The sequence below is a fragment of the Leopardus geoffroyi genome, chromosome D4 (assembly GCF_018350155.1).
Source record: "Leopardus geoffroyi isolate Oge1 chromosome D4, O.geoffroyi_Oge1_pat1.0, whole genome shotgun sequence".
NCBI lineage: Eukaryota > Metazoa > Chordata > Mammalia > Carnivora > Felidae > Leopardus > Leopardus geoffroyi.
In genome coordinates this window covers 40,408,587-40,425,802 of record NC_059342.1, presented here as the reverse complement: position 1 = coordinate 40,425,802, position 17,216 = coordinate 40,408,587, and the positions used below count along the sequence as shown (strand labels likewise).

The following is a 17,216-nucleotide window of genomic DNA, read 5'->3' as shown; positions in this document are numbered from 1 at the left end:
AGTGTCTGATCACTCCTTTCTTTGTGTACAGATTTTCCTTCTTAGGTTTCATTCCACTTCCTGGTTCCTGGTGCGTCCACTCCTTAGCCTTTCCGAGGTACTGTGGGTGATTTGGCTCTGTTTTTAAAATAATTTTTCTCTTAGATACTGGATTTTCTCACTTACTGGCAGTCATCTCTTCCCCATTTTTTTCTTTGTCTTTGTGCATTTTTAGTTCTTGTAATTTATTTTAGTGGCACTTCAAAAGGTGGTAGATAATTGCCATTCTTCATTTCACCCTGCTATGTCAGATGTACCTTTAAGGTAAAGCTCTTTATATTTTTAATTGAATTGAATTGTTTTTACAGTTTATTTATTTTGACAGAGAGAGAGAGAGAGAGAGAGTGAGAGCGAGAGAGTGCATGCATATGCACATGTGTGTGCAAGCTGAGGAGGGACAGAGAGAGAGGGAGAGAGAGAATCCCAGGCAGGCTCCACACTGTCAGCACAGAGCCTGTCGCAGGGCTCAAACGAACTGTGAGATCATGACCTGAGCCGAAATCAAGATGCTTAACTGACTGACAAACCCAGGCTCCCCAGTTTGCTTTCCTTTAAAGGATGCTTTGTAAAATGCCTGTCGCTGACTACCTGATAATGACTTATTTTTCTACTTGCTCATTGTCATTGTCCTGCTCTCCAACCTGCAAATTCTGGGCTGGGTACCTTTTGGCCCTGCTTCTGGGTTCTGAGTTCTTTGTTCTTCTGATGTTGCACCAGTGGTATTGCATGGTGGTGACAGATGTTGCTTGGGTGATTTCTATGCCTTTTGGTATAAAGAATAACTTCTTAGCTAGAAATGATTTTCCCAGAAGCATAGACAACATTAAACATCACCTTAGACTTGAGCAGGTCTGCGGGATTTTTCCTACTTTCATGGAGTCTGCGTATGCATATTCCCTGTTTTAAGCAATGTGTGTAACTCACATCAACTAGAGCCCTTGTTCCTTTCATATCTAGTAAGTTTACTTGAGTGCCTTGAAACCATGGTCTGTAGAAATCTATCACCAGCAAGATTTCTGAAAATTCACAAGGAGCTCGCATTTGGAAGGTCTCTGACAACTGCATCTGTGTTTTTCTTCTGGCTGTGTTGCTACAGCCTAGATGTGAATTGAGACCTCTCCAAATTCCAAAGCACCACCCTCACTCAAAGCATCTGTAGGTATTGAATTGAAAAGGGTTTTCACTGAGTAGAGAGTGACTTGAGAATAATTTGATTTGGGGAGAGGTTGAGTGGAGAAAAGTTTGAATTGTACAGAGATTAAGTTTCATTAAGATTGAGTTCTGCAGAGAACTAATTGAATAGCATGGTAGTGGATTTGAGTAACATATGGTTGGATTAAGGGTCATATTTCACATAGTAGAGTAAACAAACAAGAGTCCACAATAAATTCTCCAGAATCCTTTTGGGCCCCTCCTCTTTTGGCTGGCAGGGGGCTTTCTGTGTCTTTCTAAAGGGAAAAGGGGGAAGGGCTTTATCACAAGTATTCTCCTTGCTCTCTTTCTTTTCCCTTTCTTTTTCTCCTCTGCCCCCTCCACTCATTCTTTTTTCTTTTTCTTTTTCTTTTTCTTTTTCTTTTTCCTTTTCCTTTTCCTTTTCCTTTTCCTTTTCCTTTTCCTTTTCCTTTTTCAGAGAGAGATGGAATGGGGAGGAACACAGAGAGAGGGAACAGAGGATCCAAAGCTGGTTCTGAGCTGACAGCAGAGAGCCTGATTTGGGGCTTGAACTCCTGAACCTTGAGATGAACCATGAGGTCGTGACCTGGGCCAAAGTTGGATGCTTAACCAACTGAGCCACCCAGGTGCCCCTCCTCCACTCATCCTAAAACAACAAAGAAACTCCTTTCCTTGTTTCTCTTACAGCAATTTCAAGCTCTTCTTGGACAGCCATATCCTTGCTGTTTGAATTTATACTCTGAGTGCTCATCAAAGTGTTTCTCAGAGACTATTCCATTTCTAGGAGGGTATGATAAAAGCTGCTACAATGATACTTTTTTCCTACCCTGTTACATTAAAGTTAACTAGTGATAAATTACTCTCCCTTCTTTCTTTCTGGAGTTCATTGAACAGAATGCCAGGAGTGTATTAGTCAATATTGACGTGGAGAACAAAAAAGAAAGGTCAACGTGTGCTCTTTGGAGAACACTAAGGCAGATATACTTGTCTGTCAGCCTGTATTGGTATAGTCCTCTGTGGTTCCAATCAGTGAACTGGTCAAAATAACAATGGTAGTTTTTTGTTTTTGTTTTTAATGGAAATATAATGAAAAGATGCTGCAATACTTTACTGTCACTATACCACACACGTAAACCTCTGCATATGTATTTATGGAGTTATAAAATCCCCCTGGGTAAGCCTGCAAGTAGCTGAAGTAACAGTTCCCACATTAGATTTAAAATTCCAAAGCAAATTAATATAACAGGCAATGAATGTTTACTAGGTGCTTAGCACTGTGCTGGATAGAAAAGATGTATGAGTCCCAGTTCTTTCCTTCAGGGAATTTCAGAATCTTACTAGTGGAGTAAGACATAAGCAGAACTAATTTTAGATAATATGCAAGAGCATAAACTTAAGGGTGAAATCGTGGGGGTAAAGCTCTATGTTATGGGACTTTGGAGAAGGGTTGTTATGGTTTCCTCAAACTGAAAGCCTGTGGGAGGGAAGTGGGGCTTCAGCTGTGCCCCAGTGAGAGGTGATGGGCGTATCAGGAGAGGACAGGGTTTGTACAGAGCTAGGTTTGGGGGGATGGTTGAAAGAGGGTGAGGAACAGTTAAGAAGATGAGATCTGTGGTGGAGGAGTATTTCTTGGGGAACACTAATGGTTGAGGTCAGCTAGGTCAGGGGAGCATTGACCGGGTTCTAGGGCAAAGAGACGGCGTTGTCACACAGAGAGGAAGAAGCCGCCAGGATCGGACTATACAGGAAGAACAAGCAATGATGAAATTGACTATAAAGATACATTTCCCAGTGTTGCGCAACTCTGATTCCACAATGCTTACAGGTCTTCCTCAGCAGAAGGAGGGAGAAGGAACTTTTCCTTTCTCAGCGAGAAGGATGTGAAAGGAAAACATTTTTTTAAGAACTTAAATTAATTTGTTTTGCATAATGATGTGGATTAAAATAAAAAATTGCTGTTGACTCTGTGCCAACTGTGCCTGCCTGTGTCTGTTGAGTTGTCAGTCCACCTTGCAATGAAATCCGTTTAAAAACTTATTTTCTCTTCAAGAGGAGCGGGCTCGTGAGGCTTATTCTGCGATGCTGATGAAGTCTCCAGGGAGGTGCTCATGCCATCGGAGACCAGCAGCAATTAGTCCCTCAGAGTGAGGAAGTTTCTCCTGTTCTCTCTATTCTTTGTGTATATTCTAATAGTTCTTTAACAAAAGGCTTATCTTGTTTTGTTTTTTTGAAGGACTGAAGTGTACTTACAATTGCATTTCAGTCTTTTCAGATGAGTCTGGCAGACTGAGGAGGCTGGAGATGGTCGGAGGAACATGGCTGCAGGGATGAAAGGCCAGTTTTGACCTTCAGAGGCTCTCAGAGCTCTTACTTTTTAAGAACCCATCCCAAGTCATTCTGACACGTGAAAATGCACCCGTGTCCTACGATACATTTCCTTAATGTGGAAATATTATTTGAGCTGTTGTAATGTTACATCTGGTAAACATTTTGAGTTTATAGATTTTAATTTTGCAGGTTTGAAAAAATTTTGGAACAAATACCTTTAAAAAATTTTTTTTTTCATTTATTTTTGGGAGAGAGAGAGAGAGAGCGTGAGCAGGGGAGGGGCAGAGAGGGACGGAAACACAGAATGTGAATCAGGCTCCAGGCCCTGAGCTGTCAAGACACAGCCCGACATGGGGCTCAAACTTGTAAAGCCGCAAGATCATGATGTGAGCCGAAGTGGGCCGGCCGCTTAGCCAACTGAGCCACCCAGGCACCCCCGGAACAAATACTTTTTTTTTTTTGTCTGTGCTAGGTCTCAATATTTGCAGAGGCTATTGGCCAGATAGCTGGAAGGCCATGGGCACTGTGTCTCTAATGCCCAGTGGCTAAAAAACTCTGCAGGGAGGGCCCTTTGCGAGAGTTTTCTATGGAGGAGGAGGAGAGGGCTGCCATCCCAACGCAGACGCTAGTAGTGGGCATGAGGACCCTGGGGCTGGCACTTGTACCCCTCCCCTCCCAGCACCACCTCCCTGAGTTCCCATGGGCTCAGGGAGAAAGAGGAGAAGTGGCTTCTGTGTGTGTTCCCTGAGAAACCCGTTTCAGCTCTCTGACTCTTAAGCCCGCCCCCCCCCCCCCCAGCCCCAACCCACTTCCTAGAGTTGCGCATGGTGGACACAGAGCTTGCTTCTCCCTCCTCACTTCTGTATTCCTGTATTCCTGCAGCCAGAATCGAGAGTCTGTGCTGGGCAGATCCTCAGGGATCTGGGCCCGGGCGGAGGGGCTGTTTCCAGTGCCATGGTGTGGCTGCCGAGGCAAAAGTATCACAGGGGAAGGAGTGGGCTTAGATTTAGCAAGGAGGAGGAGAGGCGGTGGTCAGAACGGACTGGAGAGCATGCGAGAACCCCTCTGGAGAAGTGCAGAAAGAATTCAGAGGAACTTTGTGAGGGATTGGATTCCTGCCCAAGTGGTATAGAGAGGCTAACAAGCCTATCACCTCTTGACACCGAGGTGTTAATGTTGGTGAGATTTCATCTGTAGCCATTGGCTGGGGAGGTTGGGGGCACACTCCGGGCCCATTTCTACTGGCCTGCTTTCTTGACTTCTTTCCTTCTAGCACTTGGGGCTCATTCATTCATTGAACATGCTTCAAATTACATGTTAGATGCACAGATGAATAGTCTGTATGCCTCGCTTTTAAATTATTCTTGAATTCACGGGCAGGGATCTGGGAATGTAAGTCTGTGCTTGGAAATTGTTGGCAGAGTAGCGCCAAACACTGCCTGGGGCAGGAAATAATGGCTAAAGGATTTTAGGGGAGTTTTGAGTTAGCTCTTAAAGGAAGGATAGGAGCTCAACAAGTTCATGGGTGGGGTACATTGTACCCAGGAGCACAGGTTCATCTCCATAGCAACCATAGTAACAAGCATGTATTGAAAATTTAGTAGGTGCCTGGCATTTTCCTAAACCCTTTACAGACATTATTTCATTTACTCTATCAGAATTCATAGACTGCAAGGTACTTTGCAAGTAAATGTTGACTGAGATGATAGATATTTTCTCTTTTAAAAAAATGTTTTATTTATTTTTGAGAGAGAAAGAGAGAGACAGAGTGCGAGTGCGAGAGGGGCAGAGAGAGAGGGAGACACAGAATCCGAAACAGGCTCCAGGCTCTGAACTGTCAGCACAGAGCCCGACACGGGGGTAGAACTCGTGAACCGTGAGATCATGACCTGAGCCGAAGTCAGACACTTGACTGACTGAACCATCCAGGTGCCCCTCTAACTTTGCTTTTGAACCCTTTCAATGGCTTAACCAAGCCATTACTTTTTCTGTTACCTGCCTGTAGCATTGCATTTTATTCATTTTCTTACCAACATACTTACACATCTGTGTTTTATCCATTACTGTCTAGCCCACTCCGTTGGCAATTAACCACACTCTCTCTTGGCACCTCTCTTGGATGATGGAATTTGTCAAGTGTGTATGTCTCTTCCCTGCAGTAAGACCATAGGTTCCTTCCTTTGTGACCCCAATTAGAGTCACATCCAAAGTAGGTATTTTTTTTTTTTTTTAGGACTTCTTACCACTTTGTCAAATTTTGTCTAAAAACTGTAAAGCAAAGGAGTGTGATTTTTTTTTTTTAAGACACAGAACAAAAACTTCACATGTCTTACACGGCAGCCATGTGGTGTACATCCAGTGCCCAGTTTACAAACTCTAATATAGAACATATTTGAAAAGGCTCCCAGCTAATCCACACTGAGAATATCTATGCGCTTTTAGGGGGATTTTGGCAAGGGTGTTTCTTTTCCGGAACAGGTGGTGAAGCTAAATTTGTGTGGTGTGCCTGACATACTTGGAGCCTGATATTAAAAGACTTCAGTGGCTGTAATGAACAGTTCTTCCCTTCTTTGTTTACAGGGAATCGGGACTTTCTCTGGGGTGTTGGGTTTCTGTTTCTGCCCACGGGCTGGCTGGAAACTGTTCTTGGCCTTACATTCTTCCACAGGGACAAACAGCTGGGCTGATGGCGTTGGGAAGCCTTGCTGCTTGGCTGTGACATGTGGTCCTTAGTTCTGACATTGGGGTCAGACTTGATTTCAGTGATTCCTTCAGGTCCACAGGAACAAGAGAAATTTCTGTAATTTCTTCCAGATCCCCCTGTTTATGTTACAGTGCTTCTGCACAGTGTTGCAGGGTGGCAAGATGGCAGGGAAGGGGGTGAGGGTGCAGGCAGGGCATCAGTTAAAACAGGGGAAGAGAGCTTACTTGGCTGGATTTGAAAATCTTTCAGGCCGAAAAGCAGGACTTCCTGCTTTTGTTTGTTTCCGCTAAACAATGCTTCCGGCATTTGTTTGTTTCCGCTAAAGCAAACTAACGCCCCCAATTCCACTCATGATGGAAAGTGAGGCTTTCCTGCTGACGAGTGCTGCTTGCAAGGACTCAGGTCCTTGAAGCAAGCCAGATTTGGTTCTTTCAAAGTGTGGATTTTAGACAGGCTTCCTTCCAAGGTCAGGCTCCAGGGTGCTACTGGGAACCGGGTGGTAGCAATGCCTTTGGTGAGTGGGACGAGAGGTACCCACAGTCCCGGTGCCGCCTCTTGGGACTTCAGCTGGGAAATGTCAGAGACACAGTGTTATCTCCATGGGCTGTTGACAGTGAGTGGTTGCTTCCCACAGCAAACCTGAGTCCAGCTCTGATCTGCAACTGTCAGAATTGTGCTTGCATAATGGGGGTTTGTGGGATGCCTCTCTGTCCTTCTAGCTGTTTATTGGCTTTTAATTCAAGACCAGGAGGCCTGAGCTTTCAGCATGACGTGGCACAGGTTTCTTCTAAGCATTGAAGAGTGAACGTTCGTTTGCGTTTAGCACTCTCTGGACGCCAGCCTGACCTCCTTCTGATACACTTTCTCCTTTTGGTTTTTGCGGGCGGCACCGTGTAGTCCATAAGAACCTGGGCTTTAGATCCATACAGATTGGGGTTCACGTAATGGACTCTGGTATTTCATGATGTGACCGGATCACGAATTAGTTGTGATACAGATTCAGCTGTTGTAGCAAAGGACACAGTAAGGTGGCTTCAACAGGATAGAAGCTTGTGTCCCTTCTGCATAACAGAGTACGTGCTTCAGGGTTGATGAGACAACTTTATGGCATCTCCTTTCTTGTTGTTCTATCAGCTTCTATTTTCTGGTCCAAGACGTTGCTCCAGCTCCCACTGCCAAATCTGCATCCCAGACAGTAGGGAGGGTTGAGTGGTTGTGAATTGCAGAGTCAGGAGATGGATGCTAGAACATCTAAGAAGAAAGGGGCTCCCGGCATCCTTTGAGGGTGTTGTGGCCTTCAGCAATCAGTGAGGGACACTGATGTTTGGTATGTGATAAAGCTAGAAGTCTTCTACTTCTGAGTTGCTCTGATTTTTAGAACAAACTAATTTTGTTGCATCTGAGACCTTGATGTGAAATCTATGCCTTTTTCCTGATGGTTTTCATTATTCTGGTTGATTACAGTTGCCGTCCATTCTCACTGCGTAAGTTTCGTCTTTAATAATTAAAGGTTTATTGTCATTGCATGGCCTAGAACCACAAGCCAGACTGCAACACTGGTCCAGGGTGCCAACTATTGCCTGGATCTGTGGCCTAAGGAAACACGGGCACAGCAGTGAGACCACACAGAATGAAAGCATCCTCCACAGACGTGCCCACATGGGGAGGGGCAGCGGAGGGTCAAGGAAGGTCTCCCTAACCCCTGAAAGGTATGGGAGCTGACAGCCTCTGAGGCTGCCACGCAGCTTGGAGCCAGTTCTGATCCTGCCTGGCTGAGTTGTTTTCTGCATCTTATATGGTGAAATAATTTGATGACTTGTAATGAACATTCTTTAAAAATGGAAATAGAATAGAAAACACCAGAGTGCATCATAGATAGTAAGAGAAATGTGTGGTATTTATTTTTATTATATATCTCTATATGTTTGTGTGTTCTGAGTCATGAGGGAAATGTTTTTCTTATCATGGGTCATGGTCAAAAGAAGTAGGAAAGCTCTCGCTCTAGCCTACGATGTACCATGTTATCACTGCAGAGCCATTTTTCTGTGGTTTGTTTTAATTTTTCTCTGATCCATATAAGACTCTGATGATGGGGAGGTAGGCATTTCTGAGTTTTGTCATCTATATCTGCCTCTTTTCACAAGATGGGCTGATGTCACCATAAAGGCTGGATAACACAACCAGCTGCATGCCACAAATAATTGTTGAGCATGAATTGCATGCAGACACTGTGCTTGGTGGTAAGGGAGGTGTCTAAAACCCTTTGCTTCCCTCCAGAGACTCAGAAACTAGTGATGGTGGCAACGGAGAATTCAACCACAAGACTCACCCAAGTAGAAAATATAATTAAACGTTGATCTAATTGTCATGACTTCACTTTCACATTTTAGTTTAGAATTAAAAATTCAGTTAAATTAAAATTTTAATTCAGGTAATTAAAATATTCTTATTGCCAAGATATCAATTATTTTTATCAGATACCTTTCAATTTGAAAAGGTTTGAAATTTGGCATGGGCAGAGGTTTTGTACGGTAGGTACTTATGCATTGCTGATGGGGATATAAGCTGGTATTGTCCTTTTGGAGAGCAATTAATGGACAATAATTGGCTTAAAAATACAGTCTTTGTAATAATTCCATTTCTAGTTTTCTGTTAAAAAAATCAGATATTTGGGGGCACCTGAGTGGCTCAGTCGGTTGAGCGTCTGACTTCAGCTCAGGTCACGATCTCGAGGTCCGCGAGTTCAAGCCCCGCATCGGGCTCTGGGCTAATGGCTCAGAGCCTGGAGCCTGCTTCCGATTCTGTGTCTCCCTCTCTCTCTGCCCCTCCCCCGTTCATGCTGTCTCTCTCTTTGTCTCAAAAATAAATAAATGTTAAAAAAAAATAAAAAAAAATCAGATATTTGGATAAAAATTAATATGTAAATATATTTATTGAAGCTGTTTTTTACAGTAAAAAATTAAAAACAACCAATGATTCATAAAGGGAATTTAAGTTAAGAGATACTACGTATTGCTAAAGTCATATTTTCAAAAAGTGTGTAAAGATACTGGTGTTTACATGTAATATAAAGGCAAAAGTAGGGTCAAATATTAAACAGGCAGTATGATCACAATTCTGAAAACCAAATAAAAAACAACTCTATTTGTGCACAGGAAAAAACCAGAAAGCCCATCAACGTGTTAGGTGTTTAGCCTCCACAGATTGTAGGGTTTGGGTGATTTCTGTTATCTTCCTTCAAAGTTTAATACATTTTATGCCGTATACACTTTTTCATTTTATAATCATAAATAAATAGTATTTTACAAAAAACTACAAAATTACATCAATGCTAACATGCTAAGTCAAGTATATTAATTTTAGAAGAGCCTTCCAAGGACTATAATACATCTTTTTGGATTTCGTGGGTAGTCCTAATATTTGCCTCCTTCCTTCACTTTGCCATGGCAAGAGAAATGGTTAGGACAGTCACTTGTTTCCTTTTCTAAATTTAGCTTTTAAGAAGAATAGAATGTGAAATGTCTGCTAAGCAGTTGGCCCCATCTGTATACCTACTTACATTTCTTGGAATCCATTGGACTTGGATGGCTAGACCAGGACTAACCAGAAGACCTTCACATGTCATGGGACAAAAACAAGCACTGGGACCAAGCACGTGTATAGATTATTTAATTACTCTCCACCCAGGGCAACTTTGACCCAAGAAAGACTAAATTGCCTTTGAAAGAAGATTACATATATACAATATATACATGATATCTGTCTATCTATCTAGATATATGACATATGTAATATATGTTATATATTTTTGGCAAACTCTCTAAAGACAGAAAATGACAACTTCTAACAGTGATTAAGCACTTCTTTAAGGTCAATACCTTAATAGTTCGACTAAATTCACTTGTATTACCTCATTTAATTCTCACAGCACCCCATTACATAGTTCCTACTACTATCCCTGTTTCATATACAAGGCATCTAATATCTATAGAAGCTAAGTAACTTATCCAGAGTCCTATGAACAGCAGGTTCCAGAGCCAGGCCCAGGCCCAAGGGAGGCTAGAGTCCAAGTTCTTGGACTCTGCTGTTTAGCATTCCTGTGTGTGCCCTCTTATGCCCACTGAGACCCACGGCAACATTTGCATATGGGCTAGGTAATCGTTTTTAAGAATTTCAGTGTCAGAAGAGACTTTCTATCATGAGACTATTGCTATTATGACTAAATTATTCTGAATTGATTAGTAATGCCAAATGCCTTCAGGTTCGTTCTATTAAAATTAGCTTTGCATATTTCTGCCCTATACTCAGTGAAACTCCTGTTTTAATCTCCTTTCAAATCCAGAAAGAAAAAAAAAAGCAAAATCATTTTATTGCCAGTAAAAATCTTCTAGGTTTAGTCAAAGCAAGTTATAATTTCTGGTGCTCCTGGGCTCATTAGTTCTTCCAGATGGTGCATGTAAACATGGCAGGAGCTGCAAATTGTGTGGAGGCCGAAATGTAAATCAAGAAATAAGTATTCATTATAATTTGTATGACAAATGGAAAGGCTATAAAGCGAAACAGTGCATTGCTCAATGAATTTCATTCCATTACTTTTGGGATCCTCCAGAGACTATTTTTGGAAATGGACTTCCCTGATTTTGTCAAGGTCAATTGTCATTATAGTGTTTAGAGGAGTCCTAACCATAGTTCAGATATATTTGGGATATTGTAGTTGCTTTTTTTTTTTCCTGCTCTTGATGGTCGATGGGCTGATTATAGTTCTATGAGAAGAAAAGGGAGAGAGGAAATGTTACCCTAAAATTTTGAGGGTTGTTTGAAAAGAAATAGGAGGCTAGTTGCAAATGTTTCCAAGCCCACTGCAGTGGAAGTGATGGTGTCCTGCCCAGAATCCCCCCTCCCTAGAACAGAGGTTCTCATTCCACTGTCCTGCTGGGAGTATTGATGGCTGGCAATTCTCAACCGAGGCCCTGAAGAGTTCTTCCTAGTCCAAGGTCACGTGTCTTCTAGGCAGCTCATATCTATTGATATAGAAGATAGGGGTCTAGGCTACCTATCTTACCCTCCACCCCTGCCTCAAGTGAGGACAACTATGAATGGTGACCCTGGTTCCAGAGTTCCTTACAGGGTTTGGCCGAGGCTTTTGTTGCAACTGAATCACAGTTCCACTTTCTGCCCAATTTTTAATAACATTTTATCCTCCGACATAAGCAAGAACATGAGGTGGTAGAAAGGGCACCAGACCAGGAATCGATCAGGAGACCCTGAGTGTAATGCAAGCCTTGCCACTATTAAGTGTTAAGATCTTGGACTAGTAATTTGTCTTTTTTTTAATGTTTATTTATGTTGAGACAGAGTGAGAAAGAGAGTGTGCAGGGCAGGGGCAGAGAGAGAGGGAGGGAGAGAGAGAATCTCAAGCAGGCTCTGTGCTGTCAGCATAGAACCCAGTGGGGGGCTTGATCTCATGAAGTGTGAGATCATGACCTCAGCTGAAATCAAAAGCCGGACACTTAACCAACTAAGCCACCCAGGCACCCCAGTAATTTGTGTTTATGTTTCTTATTTTTCTTACCTCTCAGGGGTAAAGCTTGGCCTGGATTAACATTCTTGCCCATAGGACTTCCCCCAGTGGGTGTCCTTTGACTCTGAAATTTTACATGTAAGATCTATACATTTTTTTTTTTTTTTCTGGCGAGAGCAGCCATAGCTTTCATGCATTTCTCAAAGGGCTCCACAGACGTTTAAGAACAAAAGTCTTAGGTGATTATTGAATCATCCCTGACTCTAGCTAAAAACTGATGCCTCTATGCACAGTATGTGAGTCAAGATGAAAATTATTCGGCATCAGTGTTTCTGTGTAGAATCTGTAGCAAAGAGGAACCTTTACTGACTTTGGCTCTGAGATAGCAGGACTAAGTAGATGTAGACAAGAAATTTCAGGGTAGGGAGAGTGGGAGCAGCTACAGAAATAGGCAGTATTTTTGTACTTCACGGAGGGCATTTGTAGAGAAAGCTTCAGAGAACTCTTTCATTTGATTCTCGGGAGGTGGGGATTCCGAAGCTCTGCTTTAGCAATCTGAGCGTTATCTGCCTGCATCTCAAAAATCATACCTGTAAAGACAGCAAGCTGGCCTCCAGCCTAGGGGATTTGAAGAGTACCTCTTTACTTGGTAGCTTATAGAGAGAAGAAATATTCCTCAGAAAGTAGTATTGTAAGGGATAGGACTTCTTCTACAAAAGGGAAAATGTGAAAGGATGCCTCAGAATGTAGCATGGGTAGGATTGTTTTCCACCCTTGGAAGTGGTAACCAGAGGCAGAGAAATCACTCGACGAGGATGTGGGAGGGATTCCTGCCCTAACCCATGGTGGGACTAGGCTATCTTACGGTTGTCTGGATCTGGGTTTTTCTGAACCTGGTGAAGGATTCTGGTCCATGATCGTTGCATGCGGAAGCTAAAATCAATAGAAGGGCGACAACATTTAAATGCCATGCAACAACAAAAAAGAGATAATAAAACTAGTCAAGAAATAATATCCAATGTCCCCATGTGGAAACATCTGTCTGTGTCTGTATGACACAAACCTGACGGATCCAGCTGAAATAGAATTTTTCTGTTCATTTGTGTTTTTTTGTTGTTGTTTTTGGTATACATCAATACCTTGTGAAGAAATGTTTTGGTGCACACCCAGAGGTGGCTGACATATCTTACTGAATAACAGGAGGCATGGGGCAAAATAGATAGGAGAATAACTTTTTTTTTTTTTTGGATTTTCCTGCATAAATAACACTGAGCGCTCTATGCCGATGAGCAAGCACCGAGATGAAGCTGTCTTGCTTTATGTTAGAGAAACATTTCTTGCCAATGTGTACCATGTTGCAGTGTTTGTGATCTCTACCAGTCTCCCAGTGACTTCTTCACTTACCTTGAACAATACAGTGAGCCTACTGAGCTTGTAGGAACTCGTTTCTCCAACTGCAGGTGTGGGGTGCCTAGGCGGCCCTGTTGGTTAAGCGTCCGACTTTGGCACAGGTTATGATCTCGTGGTTCGTGGGTTCGAGCCCCGCGTCAGGCTCTGTGCTGACAGCCCAGAGCCTGAGCCTGCTTCAGATTCTGCGTCTCCCTTTCTCTCTGTCCCTCCCTCACTCATACTCTGTCTCTCTCTAAAAAATAAATAAACATAGAAAGATATTTAAAAAAATAAAACTGGTGGTTTGGTTTTAGGGGCCCAGTATTGATACCTTGGTACAATATTGATACCTTGGTACATTGATCCCCTTGGTACATGGTCTTAGATCTCTTGGGGTCTCTCTGAGGCATTGTATTAGGCTTTCTACTTGTGTCAATTATACCTAATTGCTGGTATTTCACTGAAATCAAACTGTCTTTATTTTTTATGAATTTCCAATACTTCTGTCCATTAATCTTCTGTTAGCAAATTCATCTAAGAGCAGGCACGAATGGTTTTCCTTTTCTTTTTTTAAAGTTTATTTATTTATTTTCAGAGAGAGAGAGTGCCCAAGGGGGGAAGGGGCAGAGAGAGGGAGAGAGACAGAATCCCAAGCAGGCTCCATGCTGTCAGTGGGGGTTGAATTTACAAATCATGAGATCATGACCTGAGCCAAGATCAAGAGTTAGATGCCCAACCGACTGAGCCATCCAGGCACCCCCCTTTTCATATTTTTGAAATGAGGTCTACAAGAATCTCTAGAAGCACATCATTTATTTTTACCGAACCTGATTCTTTTAGCCCTGGGTATTACTTTATAGTAGCTTAAGTTAATGAAACTGTCTTTAAAATTTTTTTTAATGTTTATTTATTTTTGAGAGAGAGAGAGACAGAGCATGAGCAGGGGAGGAGCAGAGAGAGGGGGGAGACACAGAATCTGAAGCAGGTTCCAGGCCCTGAGCTGTCAGCACAGGACCTGACGTGGCGCTTGAATCCACGAACCGTGAGCCCATGACCTGAACCGAAGTTGAATGCTTAACCGACTGAGCCACCCAGGCACCCTGAAATTGTCTTTAAAAGCAAGTAGTTCTCAATAGAATGTGTTTCTTCTAAATTATGAAGTCATTATGAATATCACATCATCATATATAAGGAGATGGGCTTGCTGACAGATTTGGAAAACAGTTTCTTCCTGAAATATTCATTAGATCAATTCCTATTTTTGTAACTTTTTTTTGCAGGATACCTCAAAATGCATCAAGCAATACTGGAATAGAAAGTGACTGGGAAACTGCTTGCAGAACCAAAGACATCAAAATGTAGCTATCATAACTCAGGTTAGCTCTTACACTGACCCTGGTTACTGGCAGCAATGGAGGCCTGTTCTTTATATGTATCAACTCGTTGGATTCTCACAACTTCCTCCTGAGGTATTTGTCCCATTTTATGCCCAGTAACCATTCCATGAATATTTGCATAAATCTGGTGATTCTTTTTTTCTTTTGCCATCAATCACCTTCCCAACATCATGGTGAGGCCCTTCTCCCCTTCTGTCTCTCTGTCTTTCATCACCTCCTCACCATCTTCATGGCCTAGGTCCGGCCTGCGTTACTGAGGTGGCCTCTGAAATGGTATGTCATTCTCTACCCTGCAGTTGGCTTGGTTTTTCTAACTCCCAATAATGCTCCTACATTAGTCAGGTTTTTTGTTTGTTTGTTTGCGGGCGAGTGAAACTTAAACTACATTAAGCAAATCAGGAAATTTGTTGGCGCATCTCACTGGGAAATCCAAAGATAGGAGTTTGATGGGAGCCCCGGCTGGACCTAGAGTTTCAGATATACCCACTGCTGGGTATGTTGGTCACTGGCAGGCCAGGACTCAGATTCTACCAGTGGCACGACCAGGCAGAAACAGAACATCTTCCCACACGGTTTTGGCAACATGGTCCCAAGGAAGACCACAGGCCTATCGATGACTCAATCACTCATGCCGCAGTCACGGGGGCCTTTCGTTGGGCTGACCTGGGTTACCCATCCATCCCTGTGGTGTGGAGGATGGAGTCAGCCCCACCCAAACCCCGTGAATGGGTTCCCTTGTTAGCCAGAGAGGAAAAGGGAGCCTTGGCAGGCAAACACAACAGATGTCCATGACATTCCGTGTTTAAAGTCTCTCACCAGCTTCCAAATGTCTTTGGATAATCACCAAACTCCTTAGCATGCCATATAGCCTTGTCTACCTGTACGGTTTTATTTCTGCCTCTCTTTTCCTTGACATCTTTCCTAAAGGTCAGTTTAAGCAGCCTATCACAACTTCCTTCTAGCCTGTGATACCTTGTCTGTGATTCTGTAGCATCCTAAACCTCGGTATCCTAGCCCTGAACACACTTTTTTTGTGTAATCACTGTTTATATCCGCCCTGAATTTACTAGCGAATTCTCTGCCCAAGAGCTTAAACTATACCTATGCCCTAACCCTACCCTAGTTCAAGTCCATCAGATTCATGGGGGTGGGGAATGGAGGAATGTCTGTCTGTCTGTGTGTCTATGTGTCTATGTATCTATCTCACTCTTCCTAATCTCTTCAGGTAATTTTGAGATGCAACGAGGCTTGAGAACCACTGAATTATACCATTAATGTTCTATTTAGATCTAACATTCTTTGATTCTAGCCCAAGATTTGGTAGGATTAGCTCTTCTGCTTTCCTCTTTTCTCCCTTCCTCTTTCTATTTCTGGCCATTGCATTTAGAGAGGTCAAAGCCATAGTTCTATTTAAAAAAAATCAATACAAAATGGCCTCATTTTAATTTTAATTTACCTTAGGTGCTTTGAAACTGTCTCAGTGACACTGAGATTATCTGAGGTATTCAAGAATGAGTTACTTTGTCAGCTGCCCCTTTATACTAGCTCAGCCCAGCCTCTGCTTGTATGGGGCCCAGCTCTGGAGCTGTGCCTGTGGGCCCTTTATAATTATGTCTCAACAGCATGGCCAGTCAGGCCTACAGTGAACAGAGTCATTCAAGGCGCTTCCTGTAATGTTTCAAACTGTTGTGTTGTTGACATTCAGTGCATGTGTTTGTCATTGACACATAGGCTCTCATTCCAGCTGGAAAGCCTTGCCTTTCATGTAGAAACTGTTTAAAGGAAATGTTTCTACTTATCTCAAAGCCAGAGAGAGAGTGGATGGGAGGGAGGAGTTGTTTGCCCACATCTTCAAACACACTGCATTTTGGGGATGCCAACAGAACCGTTTTAATTTGCTCCCCACAAAGGCAGACTTCTGCTTTTCCTGAGATCCTGACAGAAGAGTGTTTGTCTTTAATGTCACAAGACGAGATAGTGCAGCTGTGTTTATGGTGGGAGTTACCTGTAATTTATGTTCTAACTGAAACATTTAAGAAGATTAGCTGTTTCCTTTCATTTAAAGACCTGAAATCTGTTCTTCCCTTCCCTTCCCTTCCCTTCCCTTCCCTTCCCTTCCCTTCCCTTTCTTTTTTAAGCTCAACACTCCTACAAATATTTAACCACCAGCAAGGTGGTTAGAAAATCAGGACTTTGATTCTCTGGCACAGAGTTGGAATTATTAAAATGGCAGCATTTCAGAAGGTAAACATATACTTGTACTTAGTTTCAACCTAGAAAAGTATAAGCAAATGAGGCAAAGCTAACTATACTGGCTATCTAAATGAGAGGAGGACATTGTTTTAGGTTTCTGAGACCCAAGCTGATCACATCACGTGCCTCTCTTCTCCCTTATTCATGTCCCTTACTATCTTGTTATAGTTCAGATCATACTAAATCTTATTATCCTGAAAAATTGACTTCCAAGGATGTTAGGGACAGTGAGCTGGGTTAACACCTCCCAGGGTTTGGGATTTGGAAAAGGGGTGCAAGTAATTGTGGACTGATTGACTATACTGGAACCCCAAGTGTTTGTTTTATAAACACTAAAAGATTCCTCCCCTCATCTGACCCAGTCTGAAATATATTTTTTTCTCATCTAGGAACTAGAGAGGAAAACTCAATT

The 17,216-nt window shown here is 42.6% G+C and overlaps 1 long non-coding RNA gene across 2 annotated transcripts in view; it reads left to right on the top strand.

Annotated features, from left to right (window-relative positions):
- The window catches only part of LOC123592987, a 72,892-nt gene that overhangs the window by 32,255 nt on the left and 23,421 nt on the right, over window positions 1-17,216 (top strand). For both annotated transcript variants that reach the window (XR_006710037.1, XR_006710036.1), the window contains 2 exons: window positions 14,435-14,623; window positions 16,690-16,795. This is a non-coding gene — a long non-coding RNA (uncharacterized LOC123592987). The remainder of the gene's footprint in view (window positions 1-14,434; window positions 14,624-16,689; window positions 16,796-17,216) is intronic.